Consider the following 22,963-nt stretch of genomic DNA (forward strand, 5'->3'; position numbering starts at 1 on the left):
GAGATAAGGTATTAAGAGGTGAAGCTAAGGAGGCGATACTTGATTCGGAAGGTGTATTGAGTATTGACGGCAGAATTTGTGTGCCTAAGGTGGGTGACCTGACTAGACTTATTTTAGAAGAGGCTCATTGTTCAAGGTATTCCATCCATCCAGGAGCGGCCAAGATGTATCATGATCTATGCCAGCACTATTGGTGGTGTAGAATGAAGAAGAACATCGTAGAGTTTGTATCCAAGTGTTTGACTTGCCAGCAGGTAAAGTGTGAGCACCAGCGGCCTGGGGTGTGAGTCAGAGGATGCCTATTCCTACTTGGAAGTGGGAAATGATCACCATGGACTTCGTTGTGGGTTTACCTCCCACCGTGGGTGGCTATAACTCTATATGGGTGGTGGTTGACAGACTAACCAAGTCTGCCTATTTTATTCCAGTTAAGGTAAGGTACACGGCGGATAAACTAGCCTAATTATATATTAGTCAGATCATTCGGCTTCATGGTGTCCCAGTATCCATCATTTTGGATCGAGTTTCAGTATTTACTTCACACTTTTGGCAGACATTACAGCATGGTTTGGGCACTAGACTTGATATGAGTACTGCTTTTCACCCACAGACTGATGGTCAGTCCGAGCGGACAATCCAAGTGTTGGAGGACATGCTCCGAGCTTGTGTTATTGATTTTGGTACTAGATGGGATCAACACTTGCCCCTAGCGGAGTTTGCCTACAACAACAGTTATCACTCCAGTATCCAGATGGCTCCATTTGAGGCTTTGTATGGTAGACGGTGTCGATCTCCTATTGGCTGGTTTGACTTGGCTGAGATGGACTCCTTTGACACAGAATTGCTTAGAGATGCTATGGAGAAAGTTCGTAGAATTCAGGGTAGACTCTTGACAGCCCAGAGTAGGCAGAAGAGTTATGCAGATCGGAGAGTTCGACCATTGGAGTTCATGGTGGGTGATCATGTTTGGCTTCGAGTGTCTCCCATGAAGGGCATGATGCGGTTGGGGAGGAAGGGCAAGCTCAACCCTCGATTCATTGGCCCATTTGAGATTTTGGCACGAGTTGGAGAGGTGGCTTATAGATTGGCCTTGCCACCTAGCTTATCGGCTGTGCATAATGTATTTCATGTTTCTATGCTTCAGAAGTATGTTCCGGATGAGTCTCATGTGTTATCACTCGATTCAGTGGAGTTAGGTCCAGACCTGACATTTGAGGAGGAGCCTATAGCCATTCTAGATAGGCAGGTTCGTAAGCTTAGAACCAAGGAGATAGCTTCAGTGAAGGTACAATGGAAGCACCGTTCAGTCAGAGAGGCGACTTGGGAAACAGAGGCTGATATGCGCGCTAGATATCCCCAGCTTTTCGAAGCTTCAGGTACTTTTTTTTACTTTATGTTCGAGGACGAACAAGATTTTTAGTGGTGGATAATGTAATGACCCGTTTGGTCATTTTGAGAATGAGTCATCTCTCTTCCATAAAATACTCTCTCCGAAAAATTTAAATTAGAAATTTGGACTTTTTTATAACTTTGGTTAATTAGTTGAGGGATAATTTTAGAGAGTTAATTTAATTGATGGGCTAAAGTGTAAATTTATTTGGTACCATATGGCACTTTATTTACTAAAACAAAAAGGGATTAATATTAATTGGATGATACAACAAACCGCTTGCAACCCTTATTCTGCTTTCAAGCGTCATCGACAAAGAAAAAAAAAACCCGCAGCAGGTGATCTTAATTAAGTTTCATATTTCGTCTTATGTGTGTTGATAGTTACAGGCATACTTTTGATGATTATTTTATTATTTTGTTAAGTAGTAAATAGAATGATAAGTAATGTATTGTTTAAAGATAAGTTTGAATCACAATTCCTGCATATTGATGACTAATGTTAGGAGTTGATTGGCCAATAAGGTGAGAAGGATGGGTGGCAAGGAAATTATTCCTATTCGTACTTGCAGAGTAATGCAGTAACTGCAAGTTCGATCTTGATGTTAGGGTTTCTGATATGTTATCATATTATGATCCACATTTTGATATATTGGTATAAGTAATTAAATATTAGATGTATGGTATTATATAAATATCATTAGATTTAGGCTATTTGGGGGACTTAAGGTTTAACCCTAGGCTTGGAATTTAGGAAATTTATTATAGTAATATGTGTGTTGTTGGTTTCAAAATCTTATTGTGGTTATTTATTCGACTAGATTAAGTTGAATTGGAGGTCCAACGAAAAGGGAAGGCTCAAGTTCTGGAGTGATTGCTCGATTAATTAAGGCAAGTGAATTTCTAAACCTCAGTTTAAGCTTATAGATGCTTGTATTTCCGTGTCATATATACTAGAGAGTAATGAGAATTGGACTGGGTTATTGACTGTATGATTGACCTTAAAAATGGAGATGAGGGGTATAAAATGGTGAACTAATGACATGTATTGGTGGAATTGATATGTTGTGATTTTGGATATGTGAAATGACTATGTTGATGTGAGATAGGAAGAATTATTATTGTTTTCATGTTATTATCGTGAATTATATGAACATGAATTGATTGCATTGGTTCTGACATATTGTGTTGATACTGGAAATAATATAAAACAAAAGGGGTCGGGCCACACGCTCCGTGGCAGGTATTATAAAACAAAGGGGTCGGGCCACACGCTCCGTGGCAGTATATATATATATTGAGGGGATGGGCCACACGCTCCGTGGCAGGTTACATGGACAGAAATGTCCCCCATGGGTTCCGGACTGTGAATCAGCGGATGTGTACCGATAGGACAGACATGCATCATTTCCTTGCATTGCATTGCACCTTTCTGATGTCTGTGAATTTGTGTTTATTCCTACATCGATATGTATATGTTGACTTGACTTGATATGATTCATTGATGAGATTATTGATGAGTATTCGTGGACTATATTGTTGTTGTTATTGTACAAATGTAGAGTTGGGTTGATTTTATGCAGGTTGTTGTTAAGGAGGTTCGGTTGGAAGGAAAGGAGTACTTGTATCTATTAAGCTTTGCTTAGTTTTAGTTATCCACTTGTTGAGTACTGTGTTGTTTGGTACTCACCCCTTGCTTCCACACTTGTGTAGGTTGTGAGCCTGGACCTGCTTGATCTTCTAGCATTTTCTACTACATCCGAGGCTATCATTCCGAGTGTCGAGGTAGCTGTTACATTCATCTAGCGGACACCTCTTGCTCTTTTCTTATGTTTTAGTCCTATTCTAGAGACAAAGACATTGTGACTGTATTTCTTTTCGTACTTCGATAATAAATTAGTGGCTTGTACACGTGACAACCAATCTTGGGGGAAGTTTGAGTTTGTTTTACTTATTTTAGGTTAAGTTAAATTTGGATTTATTTCTTTTTCTTCCGCATCTACTTTTCATTGGGTATTAGGCTGACTTATCTCGGTAGATTGAGATGAGTGCCATCACACTCGAATTCGGGTCGTGACATAAAATAGGCTACTTGATTTCATGGATGATATCATTGGAAGATACAAAAAAATCAACATTTTTATGTGAATATATCAAGTATTGTGGCTACAAATCTTTGAAATATATCACTGCCAAATGTGAACCTCATGACTGCCAAATATTTATCAATATGGCTGCCAAATCTTTGACAAAACAAAGAAAACTTAGGCCAAAATGAAGGTCACATTACAAATCTCCATCTTGACCTGAGTTTGACGAACATAGTAAATTTGATCCATTCTCTCCACAAATGCCTATATGGGCTAAATTATTCTTGATAAATGACAATCAATTTCAAGCAGAGCTTGAACTTGCTGGCTGGAAGAGACTTTGTGAATATGTCAGCAGGGTTGTCTCTACTGTTAATCTTCTAAACAGAGACCTTGTAACACCCCCCAAAATTTTTTCCTAAGATTTAGACCCTCTTATGTACGTGTAGGATCGAACTCGAGTATTGTGGAGTATATACATATGAGTTAGGATTAATTCCTAAGTATTTGAAGTGTGTTAGATGTGTTTAGGGGTCATAAGGGATCTCTAACACCAAGTCGAGTCCAAAGAACTCCAATCAATTAAGTTTTTGGACGAGTTAGTATAAGGGTTAACTTCAAACGACCATATCTCGTAGAATATAATGAACAAGGTGGATAACCTACCAAATTAAAGGTCTTTGAGTCTTCTTTCAAAAGCCACCAAGTTTTCAATTTTTGGAGTTCAGAGTCAAAAGTTATGGCCATTTTACTACATACTAGTACTGCAGAAATTTCAGGCCTAGGCAAAATTTAGGCTTGGCTCTCCAATGGTGCCCGACGCCACTATAGCGCCAGAAAATGGCCTCAGTAGTTTGGTCCTTGGCGCGACGCGCCACTATTAGATGTGCAGGGTTTAAGCTAATTTTGGCTTGGCGCTGTAATGGCGCGACGCGCCACTATAGCGCCAGCAAGATTTTTGCCTAGTTTTCCAGATTTTTAAAGAGGGGCAACATGGACTTTTTCCTAATTATATATACACCATCCTTGAACGTTTTTGGAACATTTTTCAGTCCTCCCTCTCTCTCTAAAAATCCCTAATATTTTCCCTCTCTTCTTCTTCTTCTTCTTCAAATCCTTCTCTAACAAAGATTGCCTTCAAGATCTTCAAGAATTAAAGCCTTCCATTGAAGATCTAACATCAAGGTTTCTTCAAAATCTTCAAATAAAGTATGTAAGGCTAACCTAAAATATGGATCGAGTTCTTCCATATGCCCATGTATGTGTTGAATAGGAGTTGTGAAAGAGTTGAACCTCCTAGGAAGGTTTTCTTAAAAGTTTTTCCTAAACTATAGAAGGTTTTTAAGTACTATTGGTTGATTGATGATTTTAGTGACTTGAGCTACTAAGTAGTTATCTTTCACATTATTGAATACAAATGGATCTTTGTATATAGATTTATAGGTATTGATGATACTCTTAGTTGAATTTTGTTGGGAGTATGGATTCATGTTTCATTCACATGAACCCAAGATGAAATTTCTTTATCATAACTGTCTTGAGGTTGAGATGGATGGTTTTGTGTATATATATATTGATTGGAATGAATAGAATGAATTGGATAGTTAAGAATGTCCTTTTGCTTCTATAAATTGAACATAGGACTAAAATGCAGATTGTGGAGTAGATGTTTTATATTGATGTAATAATGATATTTGACAATGATTTGAATGGTGGTATTTTGATGATGGTGTAAAAATGATGTGAATGACGATATTTTGATGATGGTGTGAGTGATGATGTGAATGGTGATTATTTAATATGTGTAGAATGATTGATGAAGAGGTATGTTGATGAGGATGTTATGTGATAAAGTAGATGGGAGTCTAATGTGATTATGTGATTTGCATAATTTGATTGATTGGAGTCTTATGAATATTTTGAAAATAAATAATCTTTTGAGAAAGAGTTTTAAATAAATATTTTGTGAGCATTTTTGCATAAACTATTTACACCCTATTTTGAGTTTTAAAGGATGATTATTTTCATCTATGATTTAAAAATAGTTTAAGCATGAGTTGAGTTTGAGAAGTCTTTTAATTATTTTTGAACATGAGTATTTGGAGTAGAAATGAGTTGAGCATTATTTTTCTTTAAAATGTCAAATTTTGAGATTTGTATAGATTTGTAAAGAGAAGATTTTGATGATTGGAGATGAGTTGATTTGAAAGAGGGTCCAAAGAGGCCAAATTTGATTGAGTTTAGAAAAGAGTCCAATGAGACTAAATGAGTTGATTTGAAAGAGTCCGATGAGGCTAAATGAGTATTTTAAATATTTTCCTCACTTGATAGATATGAGCATATTGAGTCTTGGGAGGAGTATCGAGCACCGAATTGGGTAAGAGTATAGTCCATGCTTAAACCTCATAAACTATGCCGCCAATGTAGGTAGGGATGGAACCGTTAAAGTCGAATGCTTTTCGTGGGATCAAACCATTAAAGTCGGATGTTTCCTATTTTATTGTCCTAAAATGATAGGACTTGACTAATGATAGAATCCGTGATTAGGGAGGCGTTCATGCCCTGGCAAGGTATGGACAGACGTGGCAACAACGTTAGATTATTGTACTATCACTCGCTCATATGGTGATGGTTGTCGGTTAGAGAAACTCCCAAATTGAATGGATTGTGCTTGATATGATTGGCTTGATTGTGGTTGTAGATATTTGAGTTGAATTTTAAAACATTGTATAATTTAATTTGTATATTTATTGAGTTGAGTCCTATGAGTTGATTGTTGAGTTGATTGCATATGATCGGATTGGTTTAGATGATATGTCGATTGGATTGAATCGGATGATATATGATTTGATTGAACTGTATTGTACATGATTGGAGTGGATTGTATGGTATATGATTGTTCTTTGTCTAAAAATGTATCCTTACTTTAGACTTATAACACTTTGATTGAGTCTCTCTTATCTTCTGGGTTGAGATATTTGGACCGATGTTATTCTTCCTTAAGGTATGTTTCATTCTGCCATATTACATACTCGTACATTTCACGTACTGACGTCTATTTGGACCTGGATCATTTTATGATGCAGAGACAGGTTTAAGAGATCGTCAATAGGAGAACCATTGAGGATCTATACACACTCAGCGTATTGGTGAGTCCTTACCCACATTCAGAGGACACCACACATGTAATCTTGCATTGAGTTAGCCCTTTTTATTTTTATTTGAGGTAGCCATGAACATGTCATTGGTACCAATTAGATAGTAGTGATAGAGGCTTCATAGACTAGATAGTGATGGATCGATTGAGTATTTCTATCCTTGAGTTATTCTTGTCAAACTAGTTTTAATGACAAATATTTTAGTTGATCTGTTGGCCCATGGCCTTTATTCTTTGAGTTGGATGGGTGATTTGAGTTGCCCGCTAAATTATTCTTTATTTTTAAACTTTCTGCTGAATTAATAAATGAATGGATGTGTGATCAAGCTATGTGGTTCACTTGGGAGTTAGAAATGGTTCTTGAGTGTCGGTCACGTCTAGGGTACCCTCTCGGGGCATGACAAACATGGTATCAGAGCACAGAGTTCAAGATTCCTAGAGAGTCTATGAAGCCGTGTCTAGTAGAGTCTTGCTTATGGGTGTGTTGTGCACCACACTTATAATCAAGAGGCTATAGAACATTAAGAATTGTTTCCCTTCTTTCATATTCTGAGTTCGTGCGATAGAGTTTAACTCTAGGAAAGTTCCCTTCTAATTTGTGTGTTGCTCATATCCATTCGACTACCCCTCATACTTAAGGTAGTGGAAACAGTAAATCTGAGATTCTTGTTGATGAGTTAAGATAAAGTCTTGAGGAAGTGAAGAGACCGCACAAGGCTCTAGAGGAGCCGATTAATGTGTTTAACTCTATTGATTTGGAAGAATGCACTCTCATTCATATGGATCGTGCGTTGAGTCAGAGTGAGATGTATCCTAGAATCTCATCTATACATCTTGATTCAAATGTTACCTTCGAGGGGGAAGTTGCGTATCTAAGTGATAAGTGTCACCATCCGATGGAGTGTAATCCGAGGCATGGAGAGCTATGGTTGATAGGATGATTATAGAGTTAGAAAGAGGGAGTTAGAGGAGTAGGACTCAAATCGTGAGAATGATGGTTGATTGAGGCCTGTAACTAGGGTGAAGTATCTATAAAGTGAGTAACGGGGTGTAGAGAATGATTGTGATAGTGCTAGTTTTAAGGCATGATTCAGTAGGCTTGACATGACATATGCAAGAGATTAATATATTAACTTGTGAAGAGTATGTGTCATGAAAGAAGAGGTATGTGACCCTCAAATATAAGTAGTGAGTTGAGGCTAAGTCATTTGGTAAGAAGAGTTTGATGATTGGAGATGAGTCGATTTGAAAGAGGTTCCAAAGAGGCCAGATTTGATTAATTTAGAAAAGAGTCCAATGAGACTAAATGAGTTGATTTGAAAGAGTCCGATGAGGCTAAATGAGTATTTTAAATATTTTCCTCACTTGACAGATATGAGCATATTGAGTCTTGGGAGGAGTATCGAGCACCGAATTGGGTAAGAGTATAGTCCATGCTTAAACCCCATAAACTACGCCGCCAACGTAGGTAGGGATGGAACCATTAAAGTCGGATGCTTCTCATGGGATCGAACCGTTAAAGTCGGATGTTTCCCATTTTATTATCTTGAAATGATAGGACTTGACTAATCCATGGAATCCATGGACGGACGTGGCAACAACGTCAGATTGTTGTACTGTCACTCGCTCATATGGTGATGGTTGTCGGTTAGAGAAACTCCCAAATTGAATGGATTGTGCTTGGTATGATTAGCTTGATTGTGGTTATAGATGTTTGAGTTGAATTTTAAAACATTGCATAATTTAATTTGTATATTTATTGAGTTGAGTCCTATGAGTTGATTGTTGAGTTGATTACATATGATCGGATTGGATTAGATGATATGTCGATTGGATTGAATTGGATAATATATGATTTGATTGAACTGTATTGTACATGATTGGAGTGGATTGTATGGTATATGATTGTTCTTTGTCTAAAAATGTATCCTTACTTTAGACTTATAACACTTTGATTGAGTCTCTTTTATCTTTCTGGGTTGAGATATTTGAACCGATGTTATTCTTCCTTGAGGTATGTTTCATTCTGCCATATTACATACTCGTACATTCCATGTACTGACGTCTATTTGGACCTGCATCATTTCATGATGCAGAGACAGGTTTAATAGATCGTCAATAGGAGCACCATTGAGGATCTATACACACTCAGCATATTGGTGAGTCCTTCCCCACATTCGTATGACACCGCTTATGTAATCTTGCGTCGAGTTAGCCCTTTTTATTTTTATTTGAGGTAGCCATGAACATGTCATTAGCACCAATTAGATAGTTGTAATAGAGGCTTCATAGACTAGATAGTGATGGGTCGATTAAGTATTTCTATCCTTGAGTTATTCTTGTCAAACTATTTTTAATGATAAATATTTTAGTTGATCTGTTGGCCCATGGCCTTTATTCTTTGAGTTGGATGGGTGATTTGAGTTGCCCGCTAAATTATTCTTTATTTTTAAACTTTCCACTGAATTAATAAATGAATGGATGTGTGATCAAGCTATGTGGTTCGCTTGGGAGTCATAAATTGTTCCTGAGTGCCGATCATGTCTAGGGTACCCTCTCGGGACGTGACAGACCTTTCCTTCAGCAATGGTTTCCTAGATGAAGTGATACTTGATATCAATAAGCTTAGTCCTCTCATGATACATCTAATCTTTAGTCAAGTGAATGACACTTTGACTATCAGAGAAAATAATAATACCACCTTAGTGTAAGCTGAGTTCAACAAATAGACCCTTCAATCATAAGGCTTCTTTGATCACCTCGATCATTGCCATATATTCTGCTTTGGCAGTAGATAAAGCTACTACTGTTGTAATGTAGATTTCTAGGTGATATCACAACCACCAATACAAAAAACATAGGTTGTTAGTGATCTTATTTTGTCAGGATCACCTGTATAATTAGAGTCTACAAAACCAATTAAGGTGTTAGCATTTCTCCCAAACTCCAAAAATGCATTTGAAGTGCCTCGCAAGTATCTGAGGATCCATTTCATAGCTTGCTAATGTGCAGGCAAGCCATATACCGGCTTACCATACTTACTGTTTATGATATGTCTAGATGTGTACACACCATTGCATACATATTACTGCTAATTACACTAGAATATCTTGCATGTTTCATAAACCTCTCCTCTTCCTCTGTCTGCGATAATTGAGCAACTGATAACTTAAAATGAGTAGCAAGAAGAGTACTTACCGATTTAGAATCTTTCATGCCAAACCTCTCCAAGACCTTCTCCATGTACTTCTTCTGGATCAGGAATAGTCTATTGGCTCCTCGATCTCCATGTCAAGGATTTTCTTAGTTGCTCCCAAATCTTTCATTTCAAATTCACTTTTCAGCTGGCTTTTCAAAATGTGAATTTATATCAAATCCTTAGCAGCAATGAGCATGTCATCAACATATAACAATAAGTTAATAAATGAACCATCATTTAACTTCGAAAGTAAACACAACTATCATACATGCTCCTCAAATAACCATGACCCAACATAAATGAATCAAACCTCTTGTACCATTGTCTTGGAGACTGTTTTAATCCATACAAGGATTTCTTCAACAAACAAATATGATCTTCTTTCCTTCAATTTCAAATCCTTCAGGCTTCAGGTTGATGCATTTATATTTGTTCCTCAAGTTCACCATGTAAGAAAGTTGTCTTGACATCAAGTTGTTCTAATTCCAAATCATACATGGCAATTAAGGCAAGCAAGACACGAATAGAGCTATGTTTAATAACAGGTGAGAAAATATCATTAAAATCAACTCCTTGTACTTGACTATCCCTTTACAACAAATTGTACCTCATACCTTGCATCTTCAACCCCTGGAATTCCATCCTTTTTCTTGAAGACCAATTTGCAACCAACAATTCTCTTTCCTAACGGAGGCTTCACAAGAGATCAAGTGTTGACACTCAATTTTGGCCTCACTTTTGTAAAATTAATACTTTTAAATTTTATTCTTTAAATAGTTCAAAATACATTTTTTCTTCAATGCTAGAAAAATTTATCGATAATTATCCTTATTTTTAAAAATATTAGGATTTTTCATTAATTTATTTTGAATGTTAGTTAATTTTAATTATTAATATTTTTGTCACAATCATTCAAATTTTTTAATATTGACTTATCTGTTAAATCATTATTTTTTTATTAAATTATATTTTTTTATGTGTTGTTGATTACATTTGTTTTCTATTTATTTTAGTATCTTTTAGCACAATAAAACAATATGTTGGAACACGGATAAATATTATATTACCCAAATATTTAATTAGCTAATGATTTTGAGCCCATGATTTCGAGACCATAATTTTATAAAATGCGGCATGGATGGATAAAATTGAAGAGGGGAAAAAATTTGAAAGAGGGAGGAAATTAATTTTTTTTTACTTCCACCTTCTCCTTCTTCTCCAAGAAGAAGCCGCACCACTGCCGTTGGCCGCCACCGACATTGAAAAATTTCTTCAAAATTTTACTACATCTTCCTTCTACTCTCCCCTACACAAATCTACATACCAATTACTCTCATTCCTAACCAAATTTTATAGATTTATGAAAAATCGAATATTATTCATCACTTTATTTTTTAGATCTAAGGAGTTCTGCTCATCTCCATGATATACCCCTTGTATAAACGTGTAGAGCTCTTCAGGGCGATCTTTTGATATAAGTTTTACGTCAAAACTTCGTCGAAATTTTTTTTGGTGAATTTTTCCGATGACCTTCATCCATCCGAAACTCCAAATAGAAACACTGTCAGACCACAACACAACACCATTGTAGGCCACTACTTCCCTTTCCCTTCTTTATTCTCACATTTTTGTGCATTTTGCAGGTCAATAATTTGACATGTTTTCATATACAGGTTTTGTTGTTTTTCTTGATTTATTTTTATTCTTGTTTTTAGCAATACATAAATTAGCTTCAGTTCTTGATTTGGTGTATTAGTTGCTGAAGTTGTTATATGTTTAGTAGGTTAATTTAGTTCGTTTATGATGTTGTGGTAATTTTCTATTGAAATTCATTTTCTCTATTGTGCTTTACTGTCATAGTGTTTTGTTTAATTTTGTTATGATTGTTATCTTTATTTTGTTATTCTATAAAGTTTCTTTTGTCTTTGTCATATTGTTATTGTTGTTTATTTCTAATTCCTCGGTAACTTGTTTAATTGATTATTTTTATTTGATGGCTGATTTTCTACAATTTCTTTCACCAATAATTGTTACCTTGTTTATCCCTAAACTTCATTATTTTTTGGGGGATTGTTATTAAAAAACTTTAGTTGCTTATATGTTCATACTTTCTATTAAAGTTCTTGCTTGATGCTCTATCTAAGTGATGTGAGTTACAGTTGTTACAGTTTGAGTTTGTTTTATTACTTTGTCTAGTTTTCTGTATTTATTTATTTTATAGTTATTATTGTATATGCACTGTTTGATTGATTGGTGCTCTTCTAAACTTTTTTTAAAAACAATTGTGTTAATCTTTGCTTTTTCTTGCTATAATAACTAATAGTAAGTAGACACCGATTAAAAATGGCCAATGAAAAAAATATCTTCGTCGATTTTCGAGGCCTCTCTATTTTAAAAGAAGTAAATTGTAGTTTAAGTTTACATTACATATTATATATTACAAGTTGAAATTGGCCGATGAAGAAATTACCGTCGATTTTCAAGGCCTCCATGTTAATAAGACGAGTTTTTTTTTTTTTTTTTTTTTTTTTTATTATTATTATTATTATTATTATTATTATTATTAAGTGTATTTACAGGTGTTGGAGCAAAGATCAACTGATATACAGTTCATGTATATCTGATATACAAGAAAATTGGTGGTTGTATCCACTGATATACAGTGTATATACAACTGTGATATACAACAGAATTGGGCCAAAATTCCAAAAAGCAGGTGGCCCAACATCTTAGTCCAGGTGTACAGAAACTAAGTGCCGGACCATATTTTAATATATTATTTATTTTTATTGATTCGATTTGTAATAATTGATTTACTTATATTGTTTATAATTACTTAGATATTAATCTTGATTTAGTTTAATTTAAGTAGATTTCCATAAAGATAAACTATTTCATGTTAATTTACCTTTTAAATAATTTTTTACCTTTATTTAGCCATTTTGATAAACTTTACTTTCTTTTCATGTTATTTTCAATGTATAAGTTTGATCATTTTTTCAAAAATAGTTTTAAAGTCTTTATTTCTTTTTAAATTAATATTTTCAAAAGCTAGTCAAATAATGCTAATACCTTCTCAAAGTGAAAATTTGAACCTTTATCCAATTTTTCTAATTTTAAGAGTTAAATTTGTTAGGGTCTTTAAAATTAAGTGGCAACTCTTTTCTAAAATTGAAATTTTTCTCTAAAAGTTGAAATTAATTTTAAATCGTCTTTTTCTGACATAACAGAAATGACGACTCAGCTGGAGACTAATTAGGTTCTAACCGTTAAATTTGACTAACATACTTGACTAACTATTCAGAAATGTAATAATTAGTAATTTACTTTCTTTATTTTCGCCTTATATGTTTAAATTACGAATATTGAATTGTCATCACATGCATAACATATTTCCGCCACTTGACTTTTTTTTGTTACTTAAATGATGGTTATGCGAGTCGCAACCAATGAATCCAAATGTTCTTAGGGGGTACCCTGGCATAATGAGTTGGCGACTGGATGGTCAACGGTCGCTAACTTCCTCCAGGCCGAGTTGTCCGCTTGGGTCACCGATATACTAAAATAAAGCCACTTTTAGTCAACCTAGCGCAGTGCTAAGACAAATCCCTTTAATTAGCGCATTTGACTAAGTTAACCCAACACCCAAGGCGTGTTGGGCCCATTAGAAAGACCACCTTGAGTCAAAAATGGTCTTAGGCTTAAACAGACGATCATACTTATGTGTTTAAATTTGAAGGTTGTATACGTCGTTTGGCAAAACATTATCCCTCGAGGTTGGATTTTAATAGCTTAGTCTTAATGAAAAAGGATCTTCATAAGTTGTTGATCTATTCAAAAGGCGTTGGTGTTCTCAGATGTCAAGAAGTCCAGAACAAAAGATTTTCCGTGAAGCCTTAGTTTAGGATTGTACCCCTGCGTGACATCGATTATTTGTATCCCATTTTTCCTATTATGTATCCCCTATTCAGTTTATTCATAATGCTTGTATAAATATGGTTTTGGGGGGCAATGAAATATTTCAAATGACGTCATACATCCTTCAAATTATTAGGCCTATCCTTGATGCAAAAATGTCATATATCTGTTTAGGATGCGCAATAATTGTTTATGTGCTATATGCTATATCAATTTTTATGAATATGTTGCTTTATTTGGAGATATGCTAGTCCACTCTTTTTCAATTTTTTCTAGAGCCTCATTAGTACAAATATCGAGTCACTATCGAATGTGCATCGAAGTACTCAATGAGTCTTTAGTTTCCCAACAAAATTCGAACTTTACTCTCAAATCATAAATCTTGCTTTCTCATCTCAAAAAAAGGGTTGATGTTTCATTAAACAAAAAAAAGATTCAAACTAGTCGAACTTCGTAGGACCTAAATTCTCCTTTGTGAAATACGTAGGCAACCTTTGAAGGCTCGGTCCCTATCTTTGAAATTTTTAGTTTTTCCTCATTCTTACAAAGAAATTGAAAGCTTCTTCTGCATGAAGCGTAAGAAATATTTGATTCAACGCAAGTTAACCTTTCTCACACATGAATACCAAAATTAAATGGGTCAATTTCTATCCGTTTAGTCATTCTTCACCCATGGCTTAGTTTATCTTCAAACAAAGCAATATTTATATGTTTAGGTCTTTGTGTGATATTTTGCATTAATTATTATAAACACAAACAAATACTTTGGCTTTTGAGTTATTCTTCTTTATAAGGGAAAGCCTGATTTGTGCTGGAAATCAAACTTGTTTTCTTCTCAAAGATCGAGGGTTCAACCAAAATTGATTCTTTTTTCCTTTGCAGAAATTGTTATCAAAGGAAATCATGCGATAAATGATTAGATCTCAATTTTGAGAGGTCAACACCCCTTTCCTAACTAAGACATTTTTTTTGTACGCAGGAGAGACGATATTATTTCAAGAGAGGGAATCACGGAAATTCCAAATCGACTGTAATATTCAACTTCAAACTTTAACCCTAATCTCTTTCAATTCATTAATCTAAGAGAAATCATAACCCTTCTCTTATGGATCTTTCAGGGACAAAGGGTTCATTGAAAATAACGATGATCTTGATTTTCACAAGACACCAATACACAGCCTGAAATATGAATCGGGAGAGTCTTTGACTATGAAGTTTTACTCCTATATTTTTTTACTTATTTTTTATAATGGCCCCTCTTTCACACTTTTTCTTATGTCTTTGTAGGAAAATCATCCCCAACAATAGTCGGGGATGGTCATAACAATGTATGGTTCTCGTGAATATTTGGAAGAAGTCAAGCCATAAGAGACAATCCCCAAGAAGAACACAACAACAAGTGATTCCTGCAGAATATTGTAAGACAACACCGATGCATAATCTCCGAAGAATATCAAAAAAATAATACAATTATAGGTGTCCTCACCGATAGTTGAGAGGACACGAAACGTATTGGTGCAAATAGTCAAAAGATACTCTCCAACTGAAGATGTCAACGAGCACTAGACTTAGGAGACATCACTCTGAGTTTTTTTAAATCTTTAAATTATTTTATATATCATATCTGCAAGAACTACGCACACTTGATTCTCATCTCGGTGAGATACGTAGGTAGCCCTTCTCGGGTTCGGTATTCTTTTTCTAACAAAAACTTAAACAAAAAAATATATAAATTGTGTACATATTTTAAGAGTCATATGTTCTTGATTGGGACGAATACAGTTTGGGGCATATGAAATATTCGGTATGATGAAAATGATTGTTTTTGTGGTAAATCATATATTATTTTTTAGTACCTTTCATTTGTACTTTTTTGATGCTTGAATCTTCTCTTGCGGGCATTCAATATAAGAATAAAACCGACCTCATGGACTCATGTGTATTGTGTGGTGAGCTTTAGATTAAAATTCAATTGCATCACACTGTTGATCTAGAACTTGGCATGAATGTCTGTTGAAGCAAAATCCTGAGTAATGTTTAATTTGATAAATAATTGTAGGCCTTCTTTGACCCGATTGTACCTTTCAAAACCTACCAAATGACATAAAACCCTAGATTTTTCAACTTTGAGCTTGAAGCCTTTTCTTCGAACAACTACTTCTTAGCCATTACTCTTTTTGAGTGCTTACATGCACTATCCCTCTCTTGGCCCAACTTTATTGAGCGCACTGAAGACATGCAAATCACAGAAGAAGATCTAGCTTTGAAATTGTCATGGGCAAAAGAGCAAAGTCTACAAAGTCAAGAAAACGAAGATGACTTCTAAAAAAAGGGAGAAGCTGAAATAAATATGAAACCATAAAAATACCCTTACAAGGTCAATGAAACATAAGAAATAAAATACTCCAACAAAAGAGGTAAAACTTCAAAAAGAAGGGGTGAAAAGAGAAAATCTTAAACCAATAAGGAATCAAAGAAGTCGAGACAATAGTAAGAGGTGAAAAGAGGAAAAGTTCTATCAAATAAGGACTCAAAGAAGTCTAGACAAAAAAAAGGATCAGACGTCAAAGACGTATCAATCATCAAAAGCGCATATTCAGTGTGACACTCAAGGAGGAATTAAGTCACTTTTATCCTAAATAAATATCCTACCTGTCCCTAAACCCACATTACAAGCCAATAACAAGCTCTACATGATCTCATTCCAAATATTCTCACATTAGTGGAGACTTACATGCAGGCCAAGCATATAGTATCACATTTGCATGCGTTGAACATTATTGAAAGTGTGAATGACTTTGGAAAATGTCCTTAAATAAAATACTTCAGATATGTGTGAAATAAGACTTTGTTTATTGTGAGGGCACTTGAAATATGAGGATTGATATAATTCTAAACTTTTGTTTGAAGCAAGATGAAATTTTTTTTGTCGACACTTAAGTATGTTTGAGGTACTAATTGAAGCTGTAGGAATTACTTCAAAGTCAATCTCAGTTATAAGAAAGAAAATGAAAAATATGTCTATGCAATGCTAACTGTTAGTGCCAATTGTAGCCAAAATTTGACTATCTCTTTACATTTTTAAAAAAAAATTGTATTTGTCCTTTAAAATTAAATGGTTTGCTCTAAATAATATGACATTAGGCTAATTCCATCGGTATGAGATGCTTATTTTACTTCATTGGATCGTCCATCTCAAATGGGCGGCATATCTTTTATTTAGAAGCTGTAAATATTGCAAAGAATACAATTTTTCATATCATTATGCTCATATTACACATTTGTCTACTGATGATCTTGTCTTAGATTTTACAGCATTCATCATCCACAGGATTGAAACTACATTTGACGTGATTTCTGTACCAATAGGATATGTAGGCGCCATAATGGCTCATTCATGTTCCACATAAGATTTTCATTTCTCCCTTACGATGAAAACTGGGACAAACTTTTTGAAAAGATCTCAAAAATTCACAAGAAGATACTATCTCCAGCAAGTCAATATTGGAGATCATGTTAGTATATGCAACTAGACAGAATTTTTGAGAAGATCTCAAAAATTCCACAAGAATGTCAAAATTCTTTTTTCAGCAGCTCGAGATTTGTCAAGTGATCTAACTGGGACATAATTTTTGAGGAAGATCGCAAAAATTCCGTCAAAAATTGTCAGAAGTTCGAAGTCAACTTCAAATGATCTCCAACATTTCTAGAATGGAGAGAATACAAATTCAAGATGTGAACCACTAATGTCTCATATAAACTTCCATCAAAGACATGAGTCCCAACGAAAACAAATTGTTCAAGAGATAAAATAAAGGAACATGTGAAAGCATTGAGAGGATGACACTTTCAAAATTATCGAGTCATCCACCTCATTACAGTGGACAATCATCAATCCATCCACCTTATTACAGTTGGATTGTTATCAAGCCATTGCATATTCATTTATCGAGAGGGTCATTCTTGTTACATTACCGGAGGTGGCAGTGTTAATTTCATTCTCATCGCATTGTCAAGAGAGCTATTTCATTTTCATTGCATTACTAGGAGAGTCATGCATCATTCAAATTATTCAAGAGGATGACATTGCATATTCAGTAGCCGAGAGGGCCATTTCATTTTTATTACATTGCCAAGAGGGTCGTACACTATTCAAATTATCCAAGAGGATGAAACTACATTGCCAAGAGGGTCTTTCACCATTCAAATCATCCAAGAGGATGACATTGCATTTTCATTTGCCGAGAGGGCCATTGCATTTTTATTTCATTGCATTGCCAAGAGGGTCATGCACCATATAAATCATCCAAGAGGATGACATTGTATTTTTCATTTGCCGAGATGGCTATTTTATTTTCATTGCATTGCCAACAAGGTCGTGCATTATTTAAATCATCCAAAAAGATGATATTGCATTTTCATTAGTCGAGAGGGCCATTTTATTTTCATTGCATTGCCAAGAGAGTCATGTACTTTTTAAATCATCCAAGAGGATGACATTGCATTTTGTATTTATCGAGAGGGCCATTCATGTTACATTATCGGAGGTAGTAGTGTTCATTGCATTTTCATCTAGAGCTTAAGAGGGTCGTGCATCATTCAAATCATCCAAAGGGATGACATTGCATTTTTATATTTGCCGAGAGGGTCATTAATGTTACATTACTGAAGGTGGTGGTGTTCATTGCATTTTCATCAAGAGCTCAAGAGGGTCGTGCATCATTCAAATCATCCAAGGGGATGACATTACAATTTTATTTGTCGAGAAGGTCATTGTATGTTGATCTCGTCGAAGAGAAATGTAAGCATTTTCCAACGTTATAAATGTCTGAAGGGCACACGTAAGATGCATCAAATATTAGAGGAGATTAAAAGTGTAACTTGCCAAATATCCATTGTCATGCCGTAAATCGATGAGACGTTGTCATTTAAAGAATATTCTTCAGTCACATTGATACCAAACGTGACAATGTGCAAAGGCTATTGAGGTCATATCATCATCCTATCGATGGATCGTCATTTGTCCTATCGATGGACATGCAACATTATTCTTCCAATAGATCATCATTCGTCCTATCGATGGACCAGCATATCTTACCAATGGATCTTCATTCGTCCTATCGATGGACAGACATTTATATCCTACTAATGAATCTTCATTAGTCCTACCGATGGACAAACAATTATTTTGCCAAAATATTCTACCGATGGATTACCTTTATTCGTCCTACCAATGGACATACATCATATCCTGCCGATGGATCGCCTTCATTCATCCTACCAATGGACATACATCATTTCCTACCTATGGACCTTCATTCGTCATACCAATGGACATGCAACATCATCCTATTGATGGATCGTCATTTGTCCTATCGATGGACATGCAACATCATCTTACCAATGGATCGTCATTTGTCCTTCCAATGGACATACCCTCATTATCCTACCAGTGGATCACTATCATCCGATCGATGGATCTTCATCCGTCCTATAGTTGGATATGTATTTGTATTCTACTGATGGATCATTGTGATATGTCCTACCAATGGACATGTATTCATTTTGTCAAATATCCTATCGACGGATATTATTTGTCCTTTCAACGGACTCACATCACTCTTCAACAATTAGATGAAGGTTGTCGGCATGCATGCCTTTGAAGGAAGGATGATTTTAAGCACCAAGACAACAACATATCCACAAAAGTATGCAAAAAGGATGACAGAAAGTATCGTAAGAGATACTATCTTTTTCTATAATTTTGTTTTTACTAATGAGCTTTATCTTAGTTTTTTTGAGAACATCCAAGAGGGTGCATTCTCAATTCAACCACAAGTAAGGGTCACGTCAACAAGGACGTAACACAATGCGAAACTTTCAATTAAACCACACTTTTATCTGAAGGTCATAAGTACGACCAAAATTGGATTGGTTAATTTTCTTTGTCCATAATCTCTTTCATCGATTCTATCCAAAGAAAGGGAAAGCTATTGACACTCAATTTTGGCTTGACTTTTGTAAAATTAATAATTTTAAGTTTTTATTCTTTAAGTAATTCAAAATACATTTTTTCTTCAATTTTAGAATAATTTATCGATAATTATCCTTATTTTTTAAAATATTAGGATTTTTCATTAATTTATTTTGAATGTTAATTAATTTTAATTATTAATATTTTTGTCATAGTCAGTCGAATTTTTTAATATTGTCTTGTCTGTTAAATTATTGTTTTTCCATTAAATTATATTTTTTATATGTGTCGTTGATTATATTTATTTTCTATTTATTTTAGTATTTTTAGCACAATATAACAATATGTTTGAACAGAGATAAATATTATATTACCCAAATATTTAATAAGCCCATGATTTTGAGACCATAGTTTTATAAAATGAGACATGGATGGATAAAATTGAGGAGGGAAAAAAATTTGAAAGAGAGAGGAAATCAATTTTTTTTACTTCCATCTTCTCATTCTTCTCCGCAAAGCAGCCACACCACTGCCGCCGGTCGCCACCGACGCCGAAAAATTTCTTCAAAATTTTACTACATCGTTCTTCCACCCTCCTCTACACAAAACTAGAAACCAATTACTCTCATTCCTAGCCAAATTTCATAGATCTATGAAAAACCGAATATTATTCATCACTTTCTTTTTTAGATCTATGGAGTTTCGCTCATCTCCACGATATACTTCTTGTATTAACGTGTAGAGCTCTTTAAGGGTGATCCTTTGATATAAGTTTTACGTCAAAACTCTATCAAAAAATTGTTCGGCGACTTTCGCCACCACCGACGTTGGAAAATTTTTCAAAATTTCAACGCATCTTCCTTCCCTCCTCCTCTACACAAACCCACAAACCATTTAGCCTCATTCCTAGCCAAATTTTATAGATCTAAGAAAAATCAAACATTAACCATTACTTTCTTTTTTAGATCTATGGAGTTCCGCTCATCTCCATGATATACTCCATGTATAAACGTGTAGAGCTCTTTAAGGGTGATCTTTTGATATAAGTTTAACATCAAATTTCGGTGACCTTCGCCACCACCTACGTCAGTAAATTTCTTCAAAATTTCACCGCATCTTCCTTCCACCCTCCTCTACACAAACCCATAAACCATTTAGCCTCATTCCTAGCAAAATTGTATAGATCTAAGAAAAATCAAACATTAACCATTACTTTCTGTTTTAGATCGATGGAGTTCCGTTCATCTCAATGATATACCCCTTGTATAAACGTGTAGAGCTCTTTTAGGGCGATCTTTTGATAAAAGTTTTACGTCAAAACTCCGTTGAAAATTTTTTCGGCGAATTTTTCTGGCGACCTTCATCCATCCGAAACTCCAACCAGAAACACTGCCAGACCACAACACAGCACCATCATAGGCCACTACTTCCATTTCCCTTCTTTATTCTTACATTTTTGGGCATTTTGCAGGTCATTATTTTGACAAGTTTTTAGATCTGTTTTGCAATAGATTTTGTTATTTTTCTTGATTTATTTTTATCCTATTTTTTAGCAATACTTAAATTAGTTTCAGTTCTTGATTTGGTATATTAGTTGCTCAATTTGTTATATGTTTAGTAGGTTAATTTAATTTGTTTATGATGTTGTGGTAATTTTCTATTGAAATTCATTTTCTCTATTGTGCTTTACTGTCATAGTGTTATTTTACTTTCATAGTGTTTTATTAATTTTTTTATGATTGCTATCTTTATTTTTTATTCTATAAAGTTTCTTAGGTATTTTTTATATTGTTATTGTTGTTTATTTTTAATTCCTCAGTAACTTGTTTAGTTGATTACTGTTATTTGGTGGCTGATTTTCTATAATTTCTTTCACCAATAATTATTACCTTGTTTATCCCTAATCTTCATTGTTTTTTTTTTGAGATTGTTATTAAAATTTTTTAGTTGCTTGTATGTTCATACTTTCTACTAAAGTTCTTGCTTGATGCTCTATTTAAGTGATGTGAGTTACGGTTGTTACAATTTAATTTTGTTTTATTACTTTGTCTAGTTTTCTTTATTTATTTATTTATTTATTTTATTCTTATTATTGTATATGCATTGTTTGATTGGTTGTTGCTCTTCTAAACTTTTCTTAAAAATAAATTTTTTGCTAATCTTTACTTTTTGTTGCTATAATAACTAATAGTAAGTAGACGCCGATTAAAATTGGCCAATGAAAAAATCTCTCCGTCGATTTTCGAGGCCTCTCCATTTTAAAAGACAGAATTTTTATTTTAAGTTTACATTACATAGAGCCCGTTTGGATGGGCATAAAAAGTAACTTTTATGTATGAAGTGGTTTTAGAACTTTGAAGTGCTGAACGTTATTTTTATAAATAAGCAGTTGAGTGTTTGGATAAAAGTGTTTATGTTGAAAATAAGGGTTTGAATTTTAGGGTTAAAAGAATAAAAAGGGCAGTTTGGGAATTTAGTTAAAATATAAGGGATATAAAAGTAATTTCTATGGTCAAACAAAATGGCTTTAAGCACTTGAAATAAAAAGTTACAAATCCTAACTTTTTATTTTTGACTGACTTTAAGAACTTTATGGCTTAAAGTTAGCATTAGGCAAACACGTCCAAAAGCTAAAAATGGGCTATAAGTTGGTTTTGACCAACTTAAAGCCCATCCAAACGGGCTCATATTATATAGGAAATTTACATAAATGTACTACATTAAGAAAATATTTACCATTTATAGCAATAATATTTTTTTTCACTGAACACTTATAATACAATTATAATACAATTTTAATACATATTAGCGAGAATAATTTATAAAACTCATATAATACAAGTTTTATTCATGGATAATATATTTATCACATACTTTAATACACTTATAATACATTGCGTCAATTTCTTACCAAACAAGTATAATATATTTTAAAACACTTATAATACATTTATATTACATGCATAATTCACTTTTAATACATAGTAGATCTATCATAATATTGCTATATATTGCTATAAATAGTAATAAATAAAAAATATCGCTAAAATCAGTAATTATTTATTAAAAAGTATTTTTTCTAGCAATTTTTCCTATTATATATTACAAGTTGAAATTGGATGATGAAGAGATTATCATTGATTTCCAAGGCATCCCATGTTCATAAGACGAGTTTTATTTTTGTATTATTATTATTATTATTATTATTATTATTATTTATTTATTTATTTATTATT

The sequence above is a fragment of the Solanum dulcamara genome, chromosome 10, assembly GCF_947179165.1.
Source record: "Solanum dulcamara chromosome 10, daSolDulc1.2, whole genome shotgun sequence".
Lineage (NCBI taxonomy): Eukaryota > Viridiplantae > Streptophyta > Magnoliopsida > Solanales > Solanaceae > Solanum > Solanum dulcamara.